A 23,571-nucleotide genomic window follows, 5' to 3' on the forward strand; every position below is an offset into this window, starting at 1 on the left:
GGTAAATATGTCTGGCCAATTTTATCTCTGCATGTTCACACAAAGAAAGCTTAAAGCCAGTAGCCCACAGGGAAGGGGTGTGGGTGGCCTCTCAGGGTGTGCCTCATTGCCAGGGCTGCTGAGCAGCCCACAGGCTCCCAGCCCCTGGCCAAGCCTGCTCTTGCATGCCAGCTCAGGAGGTCCCTTCTGGACCTGGGAGTAGACCCTTGTTGCAGTGAAGCCAGATGGGGTGCAGCGGTGTCTCCTTGTAGATCTGATCCAGAGGTTTGAGAGGAGGGGCTTCAAACTGATGGGAATGAAGATGTTGCAGGCACCAGAGAACATCCTTGCCCAGCACTACCATGACCTGTAGAGGAAGCCCTTCCACCCCTTCATCAGCTACCTGAGCTCTGGGCCCATGGTGGCCATGGTGTGAAAAGGCCCCCCCATGGACTGTATCTCAAGGGCCTCGGTAGGACACATCAACTCAGTGGAGGCTGCCCCGGGACCATCAGGACTTTATGCAAAGTTGTAAGAGTTTGAGAGTAGAAATAAAGCTTAACCTCTTACAAAAAGAAAAAGAAAAAAAATTTCAATTCCACTCCAATCCTACCCTCATAGGTACTTTTTTTTTTTTTTTAAGATTTTATTTATTCATGAGAGACACAGAGAGAGAGGCAGAGAGAGAAGTAAGCTCCTCACGGGGATCCTGATGTGGGATTCAATCTCAGGACCCCAGGATCATGATCCAAGCCAAAGGCAGATGCTCAACCACTGAGCCACCCAGGTGCTCCCCTCATAGGTATTTTGTGAAAGATCCTTACTTTTCCCTTTTTGATTGACTGACAATAAGACAAAATCTTACATTAATATCTGTGTTAGCCAAACAGTATTCAATCGGGGCATCCTATTTGTACAAAGGTTCATCAGTTGCCTGATATCTATTAGTTAAAATCAATCAAGTAGTAGTAGCTGTTCTGGTGATGACAGATTTAATTGTTAATTGATCATTGTATCAACTAGAGGGTCTTTATTTTTTTTAAGATTTTATTTATTTAATCATGAAAGACACGGAGGGGGTGGGGGGCAGAGGCACAGGCAGAAGCAGGCTCCATGCAGGGAACCTGATGCGGGAATTGATCCCGGGGCTCGAGGACCCCGCCCTGGGCTGAAGGCAGCGCTAAACTGCTGAGCCACCAGTGCTGCCCAATTAGAGGGTCTTTAAAATGCATACAAAAGGTTTGTTGTTTTTTTTTTTTTAAGACTCTGTTTTTGGAATTTAAGTAAACAACCACTGTTTATCATTTTGCAAAGCTTACTATCCTTTTGTTCTAACCCTTTTGTACTAACCACCTGTACTAACCTAATGAGCTCAATAGCCAGGAATTCATGAAATTTAAAGACTGAGAAGTCTCACAGGCATGATCTGTAACTAGTTGACAAACAACACTCAATGGATTTCACATGGGTGAAATGGGTGATGGGCAGGTTTATTAATATGTTGATTCTATTCTGGGGATCCTCTTTAGAAGTCACCACTTCATCCTCAACTTGTCAAACTTGCTTCCAATGGGTGAATTATCATGATACAAAAACAGACTGCAGATAAACCCCTTAATTTTACTTGGGCAAATCCATGAATAAAGTAACCCAGATTGTTACTTAAACTTATATTTAGGAAGCTAAGAGATTTCTTTTTTTTTTTAATATTTAGATTTTATTTATTTATTCATGAAAGACACACACAGAGAGAGAGGCAGAGACATAAGCAGGCTGTGGGGAGACTGATGCAGGACTTGATCCCAGGACCCCAGGATCATGCCCTGAGCCGAAGGCAGACGCTCAGCCACTGAGCCACCCAGGTGTCCCAAAAGGTAAGATTTTTCAAATACAAAAAACAAAATTAGCTGAAAAACATGGACTATTTTTCTAGATTACGATTTTCTTACATATCACTTAACAAGTATTTATTTACACTGGCTCAGGCAGGTAAAAGTCCTATTGGGACAGTAGACTTTTCAAATCATGCTTAAGGGCTCAAACTGAGTACTTACTTAAGCAGACCAGGCATACATTTTCATGACCCAGTAAGTGGTACAGTCCACAATGTTTGTCCTTCATCCCATTTGGTTTACTAGAGTAGCCCAAATCTCGAGATAGCCCATTCAGCTTGAAAATCCACTTTCACATATGTTACAAATCAACTAGGTTATCTCTCAAAAACAAATTTAAAAAAACATGTGGAGTCATATTTCCCAGAAATATTTCATCTAGACTAAAACTAAATCCAAATGCTTAAATATTTTAGCATAATTGGAAAGAATCATTTAGTTCCTTACTTTTAAAACATGATCTTTTATATTTAGATCTGAATGACTCAAGTGTGCAGAATCAGCAAACACATGCAGAACACCAAGATAAATTTACATTAACAGATTTTATTATATTAACTGAAAGTCGTAAGAGCTTCACATGCTCTAATAAGCCCAGGGAATGCACAAGAGCTAACAATGCCAAGAACAAATTAAAAAGAAAGTTCAGATGTCAGGCTTAGTTCAAAGACATCTTTGGAAGTGGTTTATTTTCAAGTTGAAGATTTTCTAACTGACTTGAAAATAAATCTTACCATTATTTAAAGAGAATTTGTAAAAAACAATCATTAGCATAAGGAAAGGCCTTGGATAAAAAAAAATAATAATAATAAAGGTTAGGGACACCTGAGTGGCTCAGTGGTTGAGCGTCTGCCTTTGGCTCAGAATGTGATGATCCTGGGCCCTGGAATTGAGTCCCGATGGAGCTCCCTACAGGAGCCTTCTTCTCCCTTTGCCTACATCTCTGCCTCTCTCTCTCTGTGTCTCTCATGCATAAATAAATAAAATATTTTAAGAAAAAGGTTAAAGCCTAATGCTAACTCTTTTTTTTAAAAACCAAATAAAGAAATAAAAAGATGGGGGCGGGGTGTGGTGCCTGGGTGGCTCAATCGGTTAAGGGTCTGCCTTCGGCTCAGGTCATGATCCCGGAGTTCTGGAATGAGTCCAGCATTGGGCTCCCTGCTCCAGAAGGAGTCTGCTTTTCCCTCTGCCCCTCCCCCTGCTCCTGTTTGTGCAAGCTCTCTCTCTCTCTCTGAAATAAATAAATAAAATCTTTAAAAACAAAACAAGATGTTTAAAAAAAAAGAAATAAAAAGATGGAATATATTCTATAGGCCATAAGGACCTTGGGCACAAATTAAGCATTCTTAAAAATTGAGGCATAGACTGCTCAAATATGATACTCTGCTATAGGAGTAGATTGCTCCAACATATTTCCTTTACCTCACAGAGTCATAGCACAGCTTGGTCACAAAGGAGAAAACTGTCAGCAAACTTGCATAATACTGCAATTTCTCTTCCTCCAAAATACATTCTGCATTATGTTTAAATGTTTAAAAAAAAAAAAAAAACTTAATCAGGTATACAGAGTGAATTAAGAGAAACTTTTCATCCTAAAATCAATTTAGTAAATTTGAAAAAAAAAAAGGAGGAATAAACTATGGGTACCTAAGGAGCTGCGTGCTGGCTCACTCTTTTTCCTCAAACCAACATATTTAACATAATTCTGGGGCAGCCTGGGTGCCTCAGTGGTTTAGCACCTGCCTTTGGCCCAGGGCGTGATCCTGGAGACCCGGGATCGAGTCCAACATCAGGCTCCCGGCATGGAGCCTGCTTCTCCCTCTGCCTGTGTCTCTGCCTCTCTCTCTCTCTCTGTGTGCCTCTCATGAATAAATAAATAAAATCTTTAAAAAAAACATAATTCTGTATTTTGTTTTTTTTTTTTTAATTTTTTTTTTAATTTTTTTTTAATTCTGTATTTTGAATTAGCATTAATGTATTTTTAAAACCAAGCGTATGGTTTAAAATGTCTTTAACACAAATTGCTACAAAGACTTTTTTACTAAGAATTATTTCAGAGCCAAAGAAAATAACCCCCACTGTGAAAAAGGGGTTTTAGTCACTGTTGCTATTCATTATTTTTTTCACTTAATACTCACCAACCACTTAAGTTTTTCTCATGTTTTATAAAAAAATGTATAAAGTATATTTCATTTGACAAAAATCCCTATATGTCCCAAGTACATTTCCCCCCATTCCAAGATTCTAGATAACCTAGAAGCATCCAGCAACTTGGCCAGAAAACTTCTGTACCATCCAGTCCTTACTTATTACTAATCCAGAGAAACATTGTGAGATCTGGCTCACTCTTGAATGTTAAGGTCCATCTTGCATTAATTAGAATGGATTTCACTGCAAGCATCACAACAAAAGAAATGTATCCCTGAGATTTGGATCATTCCACCACAATGAAATGTTTGAACTTTATAAATCATCTTCATGCTTTATTTTTATTCTAATCTCAACCTGGAAAATTCATATTCCTTAAAAATGATTATCTACTGATGGCCAGTGGTATGCTCATTAACAACAGCTCTGTAGAAAAGAAGGAGGGGCACCTAGTGGTTGAGCATCTGCCTTCGGCTCGGGTCATGATCCTGGGGTCCTGGGATTAAGTTCTGTATCAGGCTCCCAGCAAGGAGCCTACTTCTCCCTCTGCCTATGTTTCTGCCTCTCTGTGTGTGTGTCTCTTGTGAATATGTAAAAAGAAAAAAAAAGAAAAAAGAAAAGAAGAAAAGAAGAGAAAGAAAAGAAAAAAAGAAAAGAAAAGAAAAGAAGAAAAGAAGAGAAAAGAAAAGAAAAAGAAAGAAAGAAAAAGAAAAGAAAAGAAAAAAAAAGAAAAGAAAAGAAAAAGAAAAGAAAAAAGAAAAGAAAAAGAAAAGAAAAGAAAAGAAAAGAAAAGAAAAGAAAAGAAAAGAAAAGAAAAGAAAAGAAAAGAAGGAGGAGGAGAGGAGGAGACAACGGCTCTAATTTGTAGCCTGGCCAAATACCATAGTGTAAATACTCCCACCATGGCCGATTTCCACCTGCCAGTGTGACATTGACAAATGCAGAGTTGCAAATAGATGAATGGTATTACCATTATACAGATACAATTGACATGGATAAACTCCAGAGCATATATACTAGTGAAACGAACTAAATTATTTAAGAAGTGATGACTTGAGCATTTATCACTTTTGTTTTTAACACAATTTATTAAAGTTTATTTAATGTGATTCTTTAATAATGGCCTTTTAACAACCATTTCACTAAATTCCTGAAAATTGTTGGAGCAGCCAGGAAGGGCAGACACCAGCACACCTCTGGTATTTTGATAACCTCTTTCCTTGGGTCTGGTTTTATGTTCTTTTTTCTAATCTCTTAGGTAGAAAAAATCACTTTTGGTCTTTTTATTATCTTTTTGTTGTTGTTGTTGTTTATCAAGATCACTAAGGAATTTAACCAAGAAAACAGTTTTGGGTGTACACGGAGATTTTTAAACATTAGTTTTCCCTGTTCACTTACTTTGTAAATAGTCTGTTGTTTGTATCATTGACCAAATGCTACTTAGGAACATTTGTGGGTTTTGTTTTTATTTTTGTTTTTGGTTTTGTTTTATCCATCAGGTTAGAATGTTTTCTTTAAACTTATTAATGTCTAGTTTTACTGCAGTGTGTTTTGAGAATGTGGCCTCTATAGTTTCCAAGGCATACACCTCAGCCATATGTTCTAGACCATTGCAATAAAGCAAATATAATAAAATGAGTCAAAAGAATGGCTTTCCAGTGCATGTAAAAGTTATATTTACATCATACTGTAGTCTATTAAGTGTATTATAGTATTATGTCTAAAAAAACAATGCACGTACCTTAATTTAAAAATGCTTTATTACTAAAAAAAAAAAAATGCCAACCATTATCTGAGCTTTGAGCAAGTCATACTCTTTTTTGTTGGTGGAGGGTCTTGCCTTAATGTTGATGGCTGATCAGGGTGGTGGTTGCTGAAGGCGGGGGTGGCTGTGGCATTTTCTGAAAATAAGACGACAATGAAGTTTGCTGCATCAACAGACTCTACCTTTCACAAATGATTTCTCTGTAGCATGCAGTGCTGTTTGATCCCCTTTGACTCACAGTAGAACTTTCAAAATTGGAGTCAGTCCTTTCAAATCCTGCTGCTTCTTTATCAACTAAGTGTGTGTAATATTCTAAATCTTTTGTTGTCATGTCAACAATCTTTACAGCATCTTCACCAGGAGTAGATCATATCTCAAGAAATCACTTTCTGTGCTCATCCGTAAGAAGCAACTCTTCATCCACTCAAGTTTGATCATGAGATTGCAGCCACTCACATCTTCAGGTTTCACTTCTAATTTTAGTTCTCTTGCTGTTCCACCTGTCTATAGTTACTTTCTCCACTCGAGTCTTACACCTCTTAAAGTCATCCACGAGGGTGGGAAGCAACTTCTTCCAAACTCTTAATGTTGGTATTTTGACCTCTTCCCATGAATCATGAATGTCCTTACTGGTATGTAACACGATGAATCCTTTCCAGAAGGTTTTCAATTTATTTTGCCCAGATCCATCAGAGAAATCAGTATCTATGTCAGGCATATATATCCTTATGAAATGTATTTCTCATATAATACGAATTAAAGGTCAAAATGACTCCTTGATCCATGGGCTGCAAAATGAATGTTTTGTTAGCAGGCATGAAAACGTTAATCTCACCATATATCTCCATCAGAGTTTCTGGATGATCAGGTACATTGCCAATGAACAGTATAATTTCCAAAGGAATCTTTTTTTTTTCTTGAGCAGCAGCTCTCAACACTGAGCTTAAAATATTCAGTAAACCATGTTGTAAACAGATGTGCTGTCATCCAGGCTTTGTAGTTCCATTTATAGACCACAGGCAAAGTAGATTTAGCATAATTATTAAAGGACTTAGGATTTTCAGAATGGTAAGTGAGCAGTGGTTTCCACTCAAAGCCAGCTACATTAGCCCCTGATAAGAGAGTCAGCCTGTCCTTCAAAGCTTTGAAGCCAGTCACTGACTTTTCCTCTTGAGCTATGAATGTCCTAGGTGGCATCTTCTTCCAATAGAAGGCTGTTTCATCTATATTAAAATCTGTTATTTAGCATAGCCACTTTCATTAATTATCTTAGCTAGATCTTCTGGATAATTCACTGCAGCTTCTACATCAGTATTTGCTGCTTCACCTTGCATTTTTGTGTTATGGAGATGCCTTCTTTCCTTAAACCTCATGAACCAGCCTCTGCTAGCATCAGACTTCTCTTCTGCAACGTCCCCACCTCTCTCAGCCTTCATAGAACTGAAGAGAGTTAGGACCTTGCTTTGGATCAGGCTTTGGCTGAGGGGAGTGTGGTGGCTGTTTGATCTGTCCAGACCACTCACACTTTCTTCGTATCACCAATAAGGCTGTTTCCCTTTCTTATCATTCATATGTTCACTAAAGTAGCATTTTTATTTTATTTTATTTTATTTTATTTTACTTTATTTTATTTATTTTATTTTATTTTTTAAAAGATTTTGTTTATTTATTCATGAGAGACACAGAGAGAGAGAGAGAGGCAGAGACACAGGCAAAGGGAGAAGCAGGCTCCATGCAGGGAACCCGATGCAGGACCCAATCCCGGATCTCCAGGATCATGCCCTGGACTGAAGGCAGCGCTAAACCACTGAGCTACCTGGGCTGCCCTAAAGTAGCATTTTTAATTTCTTCCAAGAGCTTTTTCTTTGTATTCACAACTTGGCTAGTTGACTGGCTCAAGAGGCCTAGCTTTTGGCCTGTCTCAGTTTTTGACATGCCTTCCTCACCAAGCTTAATAATGTCTAGCTTTTGATTTAAAATGAGAGACATGAGACCCTTCCTTTTCACCTGAACACTTAGAAGCCATTGTAGGGTTATTCCCTGGCCTAATTTCAATATTGTTTGTCTCAGGGAGTAGAAAGGCCCAAGTGGAGGGGGAGATATGGGGGGATGGCCAGACGGTGAAACAGAACACCCACAGTATTTATCAGTTAAGTTGAACGTCTTAAATGAGTGTCGTTTACAGCACCCCAAAACAATTACAATGGTAACATCAAATATCACTAATCACAGATCACCATAACCAATATAATAATAATGAAAAGATTTGAAATAGTGCAAGCATTACCAAAACATGACAAAGAGACGTGAAGTGAGCAAATGCTGTCAGAAAAATGGCCCCAACAGACTTGCTCAATGCAGGGCTGCCACAAACCTTCAAGTTGTAAAAAACACAATATTTATAAGGCACAATAAGGGAAGTGCAGTAAAGCAAGATATGCTAATACTTTTAAAGTCCATTAAGATTTTATTATTATGAAATACTTTTGTTAGTAATACTAATTAATGGAATATAACCCAGAGACATATTCTCTTTAATCCCCTCGAGAAGTTGTAATAGTGTCCTAGCTCAGAGTACATATACAATAAACCTGAGGCAAAGTCTGTATGCATGCTTTGTTGGTGGCTACCATCCCAGGGCAGCAAGAGTGTGGACCGAGTAATAGGGAAGGAAGGAAAGTTATCAAGACAGTTATGCAGTCACACAGGATACCCCCAGGTAGAGGATGTGGAAACAGTGCACCTCAAAATAGTCCAATGGGGAGAAAGAAGACAAAGTGACTGGATCTTTCTATCTTCTAATCATCCAAGTTCACCCCAGTAGGCATTAAAATTCTGTGGTAGGGGCTCCTAGGTAGTTCAGTGGTTGAGCATCTGCCTTTGGCTCAAGTCATGATCCCAGGGTCCTGGGATTGAGTCCTGCATCAGGCTCTCTGTAGGGAGCCTGCTTCTCCTTCTGCCGATGTCTGTCTTTGCCTCTCTCTTTGTGTCTCTCATAGATAAATAAATAAAATCTAAAAATAACTAAAAATGAAAATTAAAAAATAAAACTCTATGGTAGAGTTTGCAAAAATGGCCACACTAATTCCTACCATTCCTGTATACATACCCCTTTGTAATGTGACTTTGTAGCAACTGCTACCAAGAAGACAGGTCTATTTCTCCACCCCCTGAATCTAGTCTTGGCCATATGACTTTCTTTGGCCAACGGGGACGTTAGCAAATATGATACCGAACAGAGACTTGAAAAGCGCCTGTGCCTTGGGGCATGCCCTCTCTTGCTGCTAGGAACCTCGGCCAGCGTGTACATGACCCCAGGCTAATCCTGCTGCCACAGACGGAAGCCACGTACAATTGTCCCATCTAACACTGAGCCAACTGCCAGACATGTGGGTGAGGCCCCGCAGACCAACCAGCTGCCTATAGTTCCATTCTATACTATCCAGCCAGAGGAGCTAGTGTAGCCCAGAACGGCACAGCCACCCTCAGAATTGTGAGAAAAAAAGGATTTGTTGTTTAAAGACATCACACTTTGGGGTGCATAGCAAAGCCAACTGATGGACTCTTCCACAGTAGAGATTGGGTTATCTGGCCCTTTGGGCAGCTGCTGGGGAAACAAGATCCTATGATCCATGTTCCAGTGTTTCCTTGGAGTCCAGAGTGGCAGGAGGAGCTGTGACTTCTGGGGTCCCAATCTAACATCACTGAAACCATGACAGTCCCCCCATAATAAGTGTGACAGGTGCCATGCTGAAGCAGCACCACAGGGCAGCAGAGGCAGCCAATGGTACAAGGAGATGAGATGATGACTGGCATTTCTGTCAAGCAAGGACCAATGTCAAAATTTGGAGGTAAGGCCAAGCAACATGGGGAAGTGCATAAGCTGTACAGAGAGATCCTTTTATCTTGTGTGAGTTAAGACTCTTCATTTTAAGTAAATGAAAACCAACTTGAATTAGCATAAGAGAAAAAGGTTTATTTATTAGGAGGATGTGGGAAGGCAGCGAGCCTTAGAAAGAGGTCAATGCTGGAAATGAAAATCTGGGGATTCTCACTCTATCACCCAGATGTCTCAGCATATTTACTTCACTCTTTTCTCTTTCTGCAAACCAGCTACCTTTCCTGCTTCCCCAGGACTCTGTGGGAGAGATTACATCCAGGGCCTCCTAAATTCAGATGTTACCATCCCAGGCCCACAACTATGACAAATTTCCAAAAGAAAGAAACCGATTAGCGCAGCTTCAGTCAGACGTATAACGCAGAGCATAGTAATGTAAGGCTTCCCAAGAATTGATCCCTGCAAGTGCGGGGACAGGACAATTTCCAGAGAACGGGGGTGAGAACTTAGAAAATTGAAAGATGTCTGCCACATTTGCCCAATTTTTTTAAAGATTTTATTTATTCATGAGAGACACAGAGAGAGGCAGAGACATAGGCAGAGGGACAAATAGGCTCCTTGAGGGGAGCCCAATGTGGGACTTGATCCCATGACCCTAGGATCATGACCTGAGCTGAAGGCAGACGCTCAACCACTGAGCCACCCAGGTGTCCCCACATTTGCCCAATTTAAAAGATGAGGAAACCAACCAAAATTCAGGTAGAATAAGAAACTCTCCCTAAGGCCACAGACTACCAGGGGTAATGTCATGACCTTAACTGAGATCTCATTTCAAACCTCAAACGTTTCCAAATCTAACAGAATGATCCCACGAGACTCTACCAAAAAGTATCTAAGATAAGTGTATTTTCTATAATTAGCATGTTTAATTCTATAACAAGGAAAAAACCAAACTTCTATATTAAGCCAAGATACATCAAGAAAAATCACTTCTTTGTTTTAAAGCTGACCATCTTTAACGCATCAAATTTAACCTCTTCTTTTAGACTGTCATTATCTTCTGTAGTGTAGCCCCACTGCCCCCACAACCCCCCATTTCTCCAGGGCTCCACAGGAACTCCTCAAGGTGACATAGGACTGCTTTTCTACTGCTCTGAATGCACCACAGTCATTGCAACATCTGTGTGTTTAGGGGTGTGTGGTCCCAGAGACTCTCTCTGCTCTCTCCCTTACCAGTTGAACTCTTTCTCCCTTCAAAGTCCGCTCTGAGTCCAGCCTCCTCTGTGAACCTCTTTCGACAACTCAAACCTTGCTGCCCTTCCACTTTTCTGAACCCCCAGAGTCAGCTTATTCAATAAAAAAAATTTCTATTTGTGTTCTTAAAATTTCTTTATTTTTTATTTTAGAGAGAGGGAGAGAGTGCAAACAGGGCCAGGGGCAGACGGAGAGTGAGAATCCCAACCAAACTCCCTGCTGAGCATGGAGCGTGATGAAGGGTTCTATCCCAGGACCAGAGATCATGACCTGTGCTGAAATCAAGAGTCAGATGTTTAACCAACAGAGCCATCCAGGTGCCCCTAAAATTTCTTTTCCTATCTTATGCCCCCACTAGTCTATTAGTTCCTTAGGTGGAAGATGTCATCTTGGTTTGCATCTCCGAGGGGTCACTGGAAGCTTCTGGCTCGAGTACAAGATTTGCATGAGAGGGTATGAATTTTCCAACCACCACTCTGAGGTGCCTCATGACTAACCAGTGACTCCTACTGTGGGCACTTAATTACTCCAGCGTGGAATCTACAGCCTGCTTGACATGTTGGTTTCTTTTCTTTGCTATTTCTCCTAGAAATTTCAGTAACTCTATGCCCTGAGCATATGTTTTGATCTGTGTAGATGAGATCTGACTCCAGCTTCATTTAAGTATAGACTGCACATAACTTTATTCATTGCTTCCCCTCCCTTTATACACAGATCTCTCATTTATGCCATTTCCAGTATTACATGCTAGTATAAGAACTCAGGTCTTTATCGTCATGATACAGCATTAAGAACAATGCTGAACAAATCTGGAATGCAGAGCTTGTAAGAATCTGTAATATGTTGAATTTGCTCTTGGAATCATTATTTTGATTAAGTTCTATATATTTACACTTTTGAAAGTCAAATAGTTCAACACAGTTTAAAATGAAAAAAAAAAAAAAGTCCCCTGACACAACCTCCCTCCTCCCCAGAGATAGTTGATTTCTGTCCTTTAATCTGTATTCTGGCATATGTCTCTGTATTTAAAAATAATGTGCTTACATTATTATGTGCATTATTAATATAAATGTAATTTATGCTCATATAAATATATAATGTGGTTATATTTAGTACAAATATTTTTAAACTTCTTGGTTTTTACTTTTAGGTAGTATATTTTGATTTTCTATTATGGAAGGTAAGATTTTAACTCTCCCCCCCCCACACACACATATATACTCTTCCCTGTACCTTCCCAATCATAGATTTCATTTTTATCCAAGGTGTACATTTTATGATTATGCAATTATGTTTCACAGCTAAGCATAAACATTTTATATTTGGGTTATTATTTCCTTTTCTGGTACAACTCTTTTGTTCTCCTTAAAAGTAATCATTGTCTTCTTGTATTTGCTTTGTTTTCTATGTTCTTATCACAGACCTATCCTCAAACTATTCAACAGCAGTGTGAGTCCCCCAAGACATTCACACAGTCCTCAAGGCAGCCTTCCCTCCCAAAGCCCCAAGCCCTCTGGCTCTAGCTTCTCTACAAACCTACTGTCCAGACGTCAACTTGGAGGTTCCTTCAACCGCCATTATGGGGCTTCCTTCTATCTCATCTGAGACGGATGCCTGTCTCCTAGATCCCATGTCTTAATTTTCCTTGGTTTACACCCTCATGTAGGTAGGACTCATGTCAGGAGGTTTCTGAATCTTTTTTTTTTTTTTTTTTTTTTTTTTTTATGATACTCATACACAGAGAGAGAGAGGCAGAGACACAGGCAGAGGGAGAAGCAGGCTCCATGCATCGGGAGCCCGACGTGGGATTCGATCCCGGGTCTCCAGGATCGCGCCCTGGGCCAAAGGCAGGCGCCAAACTGCTGCGCCACCCAGGGATCCCTGTCAGGAGGTTTCTGAGAAAGGCCAAGGGGGTGGTACATTTTTCAAGACTTCAGTGTCTGAAAATATGTAAAATATGTTTATTCTACCCTCATTCTTCATAGTTTGGCTGCTATAGTAAATATTGTCTATTTTCAGTGCTACTAAAGATCTTTTGGTCACCTTTCCCTTGGTAAATTTCTCACATCTTGAGTCTCACTTTTCCAAGGTAAAACCTAGAATGTGCTCTTTGGCTGCTGGGGTTGGAGAAGGAGCTATTAACCTACACTCTAACAATAACACATACCTGTGTAATGTCAGTTCAGAAGTAAGCAAAAAAAAAAAAGTAAGCAACACGAGAGACGAGAGAGTGGCTGTTTACTTTTTTTTTTCTCTTTTCTTTTTCCTTTTTTTTTTTCTTTTTTGGCAAATTGTGAAAACAGAGACATGAGGCATGTACTCTGTAGGGGAGGAATGACTTAATAGCAGAGCTTACTCATCATTGCTGCCAGCTGTGGTATCTGGACCAGGTGTGATGGTGGTGATATTTTTCTCAGTCGCAGCCCCCACAGTAGTCATTAGGTGTGGATCCTGGCAGCATGGCATGTAAGCCTGCATTCTCTCCCATTTACAAACAATGTAAAGCCAATAAATGTATCTGTTTAAACTAACAATATAGATTCTGCTGTTCTTACACGATTAAGAATATTGATATGGTTGGGTATAGAATTGTAGCTTGGAAATAATTTTCCCTCAGAATTTACAAGCATTGTTCCATGGTCTCCTGGTTACAATGTTTCTTTTTTTAAGATTTTATTTATTTATTCATGAGAGACAGACAGACAGAGAGAGAGAGAGAGAAAGAGAGAGAGGCAGAGGGAGAAGCAGGCTCCATGCAGGGAGCCTGACATGGGACTCGATCTCGGGTCTCCAGGATCAGGCCCTGGACTGAAAGGTGGTGCTAAACTGCTGAGCCACTTGGGCTGCCCCTACAATGTTTCTATTGAGAAGTCTGATACCATTCTTGTTCTGAAGGTTCTGGATATGACTTATTTTTCATCTCTGAAGGCATTAAGGCTATTTTTAAAATCCCTAATACTTTGTGAAATATCTATTCAAAATGACACGGTGGGGGTTGCACTCATTCGGTGGCCACACACAGTTGTACATATTGTGCACTGCACCACTCTGGGGAGACTATTCCCATCTTAATCCATAGACACCACCTATATGGCTGTCCGTGATGAACTGTGGACATCCTGTGGACCTTACAGTCAAGCAACTGCTATTCTTGAATTCTAAGAGTTCACTTGTGTAATCTTTCTTTTCCACCATTGTCTTCATTCTATCTCTGGAATACCTATTAGTCAAATATTGGACTTCACAGATTAGTCTCTTCATTTTCTTATTTGGTCTCTATTTTTCATTCCATGTCTCCTTATTCCACTCTGAGAGATTTCCTCCACTTTATCTTCCAAACTTCTACTGAATATTTAACTTCAGCTATGCTATTTTTAATTTACAAGAGTTCTTTTTAAAAATAGCAGCTCTCTGTTCTCCAGATCCAAGATCTTGTCTTATTTCTCAGAAGATATCAATTAGCAATTTATTCACTTTTTTTCTCCTTTTAGATTTGCTTTTATTCACTGCATCCTGTTTCCTTTCTCTGTCCTTCTTGCTATTTCTTTTTCGAGTATTGGCATCTTGTTTTTATTTTAGAGACGATATTAAATGCCTGGTGGTCAGTGGCACTGACATTTCCAGGAGAAAGTTTGCTTAGAATGTGTGTGCAGGGTGGCTTCCAGTGGTGGCTTCCCTCTAAATGACCTGGCACGCCCATTTTCCTGAGGATCCCAACGGAGAGTCTCTGAAGGTCTCTTCTCTGGTCTAGCCTATTCTCCCAGAAAGAAATCTGCCTCAGGTTGGGTGTGGCAGGTGAGGTGGCAGGTGGGGAGAGGCGTATGCCTTGACAGCCACGACTCTCAGATCTGAGGGCAGGCCAGGACCACACTGTGTCTCCACATCCTCTGGTTTTAGCCCCACCTGGGCTGTCACCAGCAGAGGTAATGAGTACCTCCAGCCTTTGCTCTCTGGGATTCTGCAGAGCAGGGCTGCTTCTGGACTTTCCCCCCTGAGTCTGGTAAGGCTTTTGGCTCTCCAATCTGCTAAATTATTTACCGCCCCTCTTTCCAATGTCTACATTTTGTTTTATCATCATCATCATCTCCTTTCCCAGGTTCTTTGTCCTTGTGGGTTTATGATTTTCCCCCCATCATTTTTCAGGAAGTATTTTGAGAGGAAAAGGTGGAAAATATGTTGAAAATGCCATTTAAAAAAATCTGATATTCCCTCTATACTTTGAAAAACTTACGTAAGGCCAAATGGTTGCCAGGGACCCACCTCTCCTCTTCCTCACTTATAGGTAACAACGTATTACCTACTGCATGGCATCATCCTGAGGAGTAAATGAGAAAAGCAGGTCAAGCACTGAATTTAACTATTATAGTTGTGGAAACAACAGGGACCAAGCAATGCCCAGCAAACAGCATGCACAAAGCCCAGAAGAAAGGAAAAGTTCTTCCCTGAGGTCCTGGGACCAGCAGCATCAGCATCACCTGGAAATATGTTGGAAATTCAAATGCTCAGTCCTCACCTCCAGACAGACAAAAACAGAAACTCTGGAGGTGTTTCTGAAACCACTGCAGTCTGGGACCCACTGATATGAAGACAAGGAAATGGGCTTCCTTTCACTGGAGGTGCTATCTGGGGACCACTTGCAGTCACTGGATATGCCTCATGCCAGGAAGAATGAGGCTGGCATTTAAATAAAAGCAGAGGTTTGTGAGATGAAAGCCAGAGAAGAGACAAACATGAACATGGAAGACCTCATTCCAAGCCCCAAGGACCTGGTCTTGCAGCCATGTCTTCAGCTCTGTGAGCTATGCCAGGATCCTGCTCAGCAACATAGGTCAATAGGGCCCCCTCCCTTTGTTTGTTTTTCTGGAGCCAGTTTGAATCAAGTTTCTGGCATCTGCAATCCAAAGAATCTGGACTCATATCAGAATGAGGGAAGCCTGGGTGGCTCAGTGGTTGAGGGTCTGCCCTCCACTCAGGGCATGATCCCGGGGTCCTGGGCTTGAGTCCTGCATCGGACTCCCTGCAGGGAGCCTGTTTCTCCCTCTGCTTGTGTCTCTGCTGCTCTCTGTGTGTCTCTCATAAATAAATCAATAAAACCTTAAAAAAAAAAAGAAGAAGAAGAAGAAGGAGAAGAAGAAGAAGAAGAAGAAGAAGAAGAAGAAGAAGAAGAAGAAGAAGAAGAAGAAGAAGAAGAAACCTGACCATCCCAGAATGAACCTGACCATCTACAGTGTCATGAGTTGTGGGAAAGGGCAGCTCTCAAAGCCAGGCTAGCAAGTAGAGCCTGCCAATGGGCTCTTGCCCCAACAGGTTTTACAACACTCTGAATTTCATGTTTCCTCTGCTTACATATTGTGGACAAATATGGACATATTTACACACGCAAGAATCAAATTGAATCAATTTACCTCATCTTGGTATTTCAAGATTTGGTGAGCACATCCATATTCATCCTGTTTATAACATTCATGATTTTATGAATTTTCATCACACTCCTTATTCTTCCTCTCATCTCACTTCATCTTCCTAAACTTCACAGAGCACTTGCTCAGTCATGGAGTGAGACTCCTAAGATCTGCCTGTAGTTCAAGGGTCCCCAAACCTTGGGAGCTGAGCATCAAAACCACCCTGGGAATTTGTTTTTTTTGTTTGTTTGTTTTTTAAGATTTTACACATTTATTCATGAGAGACACAGAGAGGAGGCATAGACACATGCAGAGGGAGAAGCAGGCTTCCTGTAGTCCCGATGTGGGACTCGATCTCAGGACCCCGGAATCACACACTGAGCCAAAGGCAGATGTTCAACCACTGGCCCACTCAGGTGCCCTACCTGGAAGATCTCTAAATCTATAATCCCCATGCCCCACTCCAGCCCTACTACATCTCTCTGAGCTCTATTCTGCATGCACACACACACACACACACACACACACACACAAATACAATAAAGGTATATATATACACATACATATGCATATATATATTTATTACAATATTTCTATGTGTGTATTTTTATATGTAGGTATATGTATTGTAATAAAGATAGATAGATAGATAGATAGATAGATAGATAGATAGATAGATAGATAGACATCCATCTCCTGGTGAAACTAATGATCCTCATCTATGTGGCTTTGCATTGTCCTGAAAATTATGTTTTCTTAATACCGAGAATTTGTTTGCTTAAACAGTGAAATTTGAAGCATGAATATTTCTTTTTTCTGAGAGTTACAAAATTAAACACAGCTATTTTTTCATCGAGAATGATTATAAATGAGGCTGTCCTCAACTCTGCAAAGTACCCACAAAAAAGGTCATGTAGACAACATGATCTAACATACAAAGAGCAAATACCTATCATGTGGGTTGCCACTTCCTTCTGCTCTCATGAACTGTGGACTCTCCCCTACCAAGCCTGAGCATGGCTTTTTCTCAACAGAGGGCTCTTGGTAGCCACTACCAGTCCATTGGGGAAAACACATATGCTGTCACTTAAAATTTTCTGGTTTAAGGTAAAGAGCCCTGGGTCCTAGTCCCAACATTGTCACTATCTATGAAAAACAACTTCTCTCTTTTGATTTCATCTTTTTTAGAACAAAGATTACCTTTTTTCCTCCTGTACAAAAGGTGGTGAGGATGAAATGAGGTTTGCAAATCTAAACAATTCACAGTCTTGCCCCCCAATATAAGATTAAATTTATTAGGTGAGACATTATACTAAAGATGAGGCAAGTAAAAGCAGAATGTTGTATCAAAAGAAAGAATCCCACAGTTCTTAAGCACATGTACCAAGATGATCAAAATTTCACTTAATATTCTCTAGTCCAAAAAAAATGCATACATTTCAAACATAGTTTTGATACTTTTAGGCAAATGGAAGCTATCAACATCAACAAGTATTGACCAATGGAAAATACAAATACCACATATGTGGATCTATACAATAATCACTGTTTTCAAAAGCACTTTTCAAGTTTTGAAATAGAATTTTGATACTAAATATGCCAATGCAAAAATATTAAAAGAACATATTTGCATGAATAAAGAAGAAGCAAAACCCTGTTAATAAATAATAATGAAGCACATCACCAGTCAGCAATCAATACTAAAAAATCATTTCAATCAGAGTAAGCCTAAAATAGAAAATCAGGATCAAAACTGAAAGCAAAGCTGTAAGCCAGGTTCAATGCACATAATGAACCTGTCCTGTGATTCTAAAGGTAATAATTCCAGAAGTAGCTAACATTTAATGAGTGCTAGCTCTTTGCTTGAGATATGTACATTACACATCATTTCTAATGTAATCCTTACTCAACCTTCTGAAATAAATATATAACTGTTTCCATTACACAAATGACGCAGAGCTAAAGAGGTTAACTAACCCACCCAAAGTCATGCTTACAGTAAAGTGGTTCACCTTCAAATTGAACCCTAGCTAGTTTGACTCCAAAGACCTCCCATGAGCAAAATAATTCATGCAAGATACGATTATGATAGCCTCCAGTTTTTAAAGATCTATTACACACAGCCCGTGAGTTTACCTACTACTTACCACAGTACGTACTCTCGAGGCAGTCAATATTTGTTGAATGAATATTTACCTCATATTTCCAGGAAACATTTTCCTTTATTTTTCTTATCTATTTGGCATATTAGTGAGGCTTGCCCAGAACACCTTCTTAACTAGATAAATACAGGCATATTGACTAATGTATTGTTCCTGGGCTCTCTTTTCCTTAGGCATCATACAGACCACTACCCTTCTCTTGTGATAATATATTTCTGCGGCAGGATAAATAATTTGGCTATGGATATTTGTGTCAGTTATGGCTTTCTTTACATCAATTTTTTTTTAGAGAGGGAGGAGGGGCAGAGGGAGAGAGAGAATCTTAAGCAGACTCCACACCCAGCATGGAGCCCCATGCAGGGCTCGATCTCACAACCCTGAGATCATGACCTGAGCTGAAATCAAGAGCTGCACACTTAACTGAGTGAGCTACCCAGGTGCCCCTACATCAATTACTTTTTAGTAACCCCCACGAAGGCTCTGCTTGTTATGCAGCTGCCTAGACTCAACTGGGAGGGTCCCCTTCTCAACAAGAGTTTTAGTGACCATCTCTCAGAGTGGGTTATGCTTACAGTTGGCCACTCTGACCCATTTTTGAGGGTTCTTATTAATCTTAAGAAGGTGAATAAGAGTTATAGGAGTTATACAGAAGGCAAGTCTCATATTTTTTATTTATTTTTTTAAAATTTTTATTTATTTATGATAGTCACAGAGAGAGAGAGAGAGGCAGAGACACAGGCAGAGGGAGAAGCAGGCTCCACGCACCGGGAGCCTGATGTGGGATTCGATCCCGGGTCTCCAGGGTCGCGCCCTGGGCCAAAGGCAGGCGCCAAACCGCTGCGCCACCCAGGGATCCCAAGTCTCATATTTTTTAAAAAAAGATTTTATTCATTTGAGAGAGGGAGAGAGAAAGAATAAACATGAGCAGGGGAAGGGGCAGAAGAAGCAGCAGACTCCCTGCTGAGCAGGGAGCCCGACATGGGGTCCATCCCAGGACCCCGAGGTCACCACCTGAGCGAAAGTCAGACACTTAACAGCGAGCCACCCAGGTCCCCCTGGTAAGGCTCATCTTTATTTATTTATTTTTTTTAATTTTTATTTATTTACTTATGATAGTCACAGAGAGAGAGAGAGAGAGGCAGAGACACAGGCAGAGGGAGAAGCAGGCTCCATGCACCGGGAGCCTGATATGGGATTCGATCCCGGGTCTCCAGGATCGCGCCCTGGGCCAAAGGCAGGCGCCAAACCGCTGCGCCACCCAGGGATCCCAAGGCTCATCTTTAAATACCCTTATATGAAGTCTCTAGACCACCAAGTACCTGCTAGTGGTATGGGGTTTTCCCCCTTTTTTATGGGATGAGGTGAGGTGTAGACATCTTCTTTTAAAAACTGAGTAAATTAGCAAAATCAGTATATTAGTAAAACTTACTAAAGACCAGCTTATTTTGGGATCCCTGGGTGGCTCAGCGGTTTAGCGCCTGCCTTTGGCCCAGGGTGTGATCCTGGAGACCCGGGATCGAATCCCACATCAGGCCCCGGCATGGAGCCTGCTTCTCCCTCTGCCTGTGTCTCTGCCTCTCTCTCTCTCTCTCTCTCTCTCTATGTCTATCATAAAAAAAAAAAAAAAAAAAAAGACCGCCTTATTTTAAGTACATACAGCTCTTCTAAAAGAAAACCAAGCAGGACAATGTAAATAAAAAAAATTGGAACACAGAGAAAGGGAGAGAAGTAAAACCAGGAATATCTGAAAGAAGCAAGATCTATAAAAACGTAAGAGGAAGAAGTTTTATATTGTCCTTTCTGAAGAAAAACAGTGCTTGTGTTGAAGGCCAGATTTTCGAGATATTTCTGTATACTAAGAAACAATTAAGAATGGAAAGGAAATAGAAGAAAAGCAGCCTTCTCAAAACATGGAAGGCTTTGTGCATGTATGCGTGTAACCTGTGGCAAACACTTTTTTGAGGAGCTGATAAGAAACGCTAAATGGTGGCCACTGTGAATCCCACTTCTGTATCTCCGTAATGTGAAACAGGCGCAGGATATTTTATTCCCTTGATGCACAGATACTTCCATATTATCATTTTCCTCTCAGAGATATTTTCACCCTAAACCATTTCCTGACAAATAAAGATTTGGAAAAGATTGCTATTTTCCTGCCAAGATCCATTTACCCTTTTCTTGGGAACAGTCTGGTTGATATTCCCCAGTTAGATAAGGCCATCTGACAAAATTCGGGCCGACAGACGAGAGCAGAGGCGAAGTGTGCCCCCTCCGCTGTGTGCTCTGCGAGTGACGACGCAGACCTGGTGGTGGCCCAGCTTACACTCGCACAGGGGCAGTGTCCCAGGACATGTGTCTTCTACAGAGCGTGGCTGCCCTGCCAGCCTGGACTGCTCCCTTTGGAACAGTTAAGTGAAAGAGAGAAAAACTTCCGTTACAAGCTTAGCTTAACTATTAAAATCACACCGTCTATTCCTGTAGATTTCTGGTGCATTCTACACCAGTCTGGCCATCTCTCTGCATATTGCCACCATTCTGAGCAGTACTGCCTGCTGCCAGCAGCCACTATCAATAATGTGGGAAGGTAATGGAAAATCCGTCAGAGAAAACGACTGTATATTGAGAAGTTTAACATCCATCTTAAATCTCCCTTCTAATTCCGCCCTGGAATTCTGTAGAATAAGCAGCCACTGAGGTTTCCGTTTCAGGCATCTACTGTTTATTGAGATAGGAGCGCTGTTCAGATTTTAAGTAAAAATCTGTGAACTCCCCCTAGGCCTGGCAATTTTCAGCAAGATGACAAGGACAGTGGAGTGACAGCTAAGGATTTCCTCGTGGTGTTCTTCTACTTCTTCATTCCTATTACATCACCGTACAGGTCAAATTTCACTGTAAGAAACAAAAGGTGTGAATGTCTCCTGTTTGTCATTAGAACTGAAAGCTTTATTTGAGTTTATTTTACAAATTGGCTGCACAGGTGTTATGCGACCCATTGGGATAAATTTCCTTCACAATCACCTACTTTGCACACCACTCTTTTGTACCTTGATAAGCTACGGAATACAACCGCGTAGTCTACATTTGCCCAGTGTAGACATAATATACATTCATTAAAGGAGTTCAAAAGACAGTAGTCGTATTTGTACTAGACCTATCTCTGCGTACTGTAACTTGCAGTCTTCAGTGAAGAACTGATATTTGAATTACTTCATAATTAGCACATCTTTAGTGAACCAGAAAACTAAACACGAAAATCAAAGAGAGACAACCGGCAGGTACCCACTAAAAAGGATTACATATGGAAGAGAGGAGGCAAAGTATTAACCAGGCAATGACAAATCAACTGCAATTTTGAGGACTGAGAAGGTTAACCCCCAGGGGTCTTTTGTTTTCATATGGCACTGCATATGTGCAGAGGTCCCTTAATCAGACAAATTTGGCATTTCCAGGATACCACCACAGAATGCAAAAAAGAAGACAGAGATGAAAGCAAAAAAAAAGCTCTCTGGTTGACCAAAAACTAAAGTGTAAGTACATTACCCATAGCAGAGCATCCTATTCTCAAATTAGAAACCCATTTCCTATGATCTTGGAGTCAATTTTGACAAGCATGCTTGTTGGTGTCCTTTAATTCAACGTAGAAAATAATGATGAGCAGGAGGGAGGGGATAGGAAAATATTCAACACAAAGATAAAAGTCCTAGCACCCTGAGGTCCTTTAAAGTACAAAGGGACTGTCACACCTCAGCAATCTGCCAAGGCTTCGGGGCCATATACCCATGCCATCATGAAAGCCCTCAGTCATTAAGGGAAGATTAAAAACTATTCAGTTATCTTACCAAAGGCAAATAAGTGCACCACCGATTGCTCCTTAAAGAATTTTATCAAAAGCAGTTTTGTTTTAAATTTTACACATAAATAGACCGTTCCATTAGAAAATTCGTTTGTGAAAACCAGGCTAGATAGGATTTTATCTGATGACAGTGAACTCACTCACTCTCTCTCTCTCTCTCTCTCTGACCTCTACCCACAGAATAATTGTCACTGACCTAATTTACAGTAGGAGGAAATACACTGCTTCTCCCCCCACCCCCACCCCACATAGATCTGTTTTGATCTGATGTGTGCTACTTGTCCAGCCCGCATTGACCAATGGCATAAGCCTGCAGCCCGTGCTGCTGAACACAACAATCCTAAAGCATGCTTGAAATCTGTCCAGCATTTCCTTCCCGACCAGGCTATAGAAAGAAAACACAGCAGAACTAGGAATTGCTGTAGACTGGACTTGGGATAGGTGTAACCCCTAAAGCAAGTCAGAGCAAGTCCCTCTCAGATAAGAGAACACTTTCACAATCATTTCAGGTTGATGGAGGTTCTGTTTTTAAATAATTTTTCTTAATTTAGCGCTCAAGATGTTTGGAAGATGACACAAAGATAGCATCAAATTCTACTTTTTGGGTTTCACAATCTATTTTTTCCACTTAAGGACTTCAGTACTTCACTGTCTTTTTATGACACGACCTCTCTTTAAAATGCTCAGAATCACTTTGTTAGTGGTAATTCTCAGTTACTGTAGACTCCATTTTTATTTAATTTCACATCTACCAAATAAATATTTCCCAAAGCTCATAGTTTCCTTCAATTAATTCTTTCACTCAACAAATGTTTACTGAGCGTTTACTCTGCTAGTTACTAGGTTGGAACCAAGGGACTCCACAGAGAACATAGTATATAGTCCATGTCTATTCCATTTAGTACATTTAGGGAATAAAACTGAATTAAATGTCATCTAGTTTCTCGATGCCTCTTTGAGATGGTTATAGACACTCCAGGAATGTCAGAAATAGTAATAAGGTCTGGACTTAAGATTTCGTGTGACAAATAACTGCTAAGTGTGAACATGTAACACATTTGAAATACATACTTATATTGATCCAGTATGTTTACCTGCATATTAAATTATCAGATGTCCAAAGGCTTAAAACCTATTTTTAATCAGTAACGCTTTTCCTCCATATGAGCACACTGAATACCACGGTAAAATTTTAGAGTTCAACTTTCTCACCTTTTAGGGAAAGAGGGAAAATACATAAAATAAATTTTAATAAAGTAGTGAGAATTAGCTCAAGAT

At 40.3% G+C, this 23,571-nt stretch overlaps 1 protein-coding gene across 4 annotated transcripts in view; it reads right to left on the reverse strand.

The window, feature by feature from the left end:
* The window catches only part of OTUD1 (OTU deubiquitinase 1), a 90,791-nt gene that overhangs the window by 62,285 nt on the left and 4,935 nt on the right, over window positions 1-23,571 (reverse strand). For 2 of the 4 annotated variants that reach the window (XM_025463947.3, XM_025463949.3), the window contains 2 exons: window positions 23,388-23,505; window positions 21,137-21,329 (listed from right to left, as the gene is read on the reverse strand). The gene's annotated coding sequence lies outside the window, so the exon portion shown is untranslated. Of the gene's footprint in view, window positions 1-15,107; window positions 15,192-21,136; window positions 21,330-23,387; window positions 23,506-23,571 lie in introns of those variants that run through there. The other 2 variants (XM_035713917.2, XM_025463948.3) reach the window with 2 other exon arrangements.

The sequence above is a fragment of the Canis lupus genome, chromosome 2 (genome assembly GCF_003254725.2).
Source record: "Canis lupus dingo isolate Sandy chromosome 2, ASM325472v2, whole genome shotgun sequence".
Classification (NCBI taxonomy): Eukaryota; Metazoa; Chordata; class Mammalia; order Carnivora; family Canidae; genus Canis; species Canis lupus.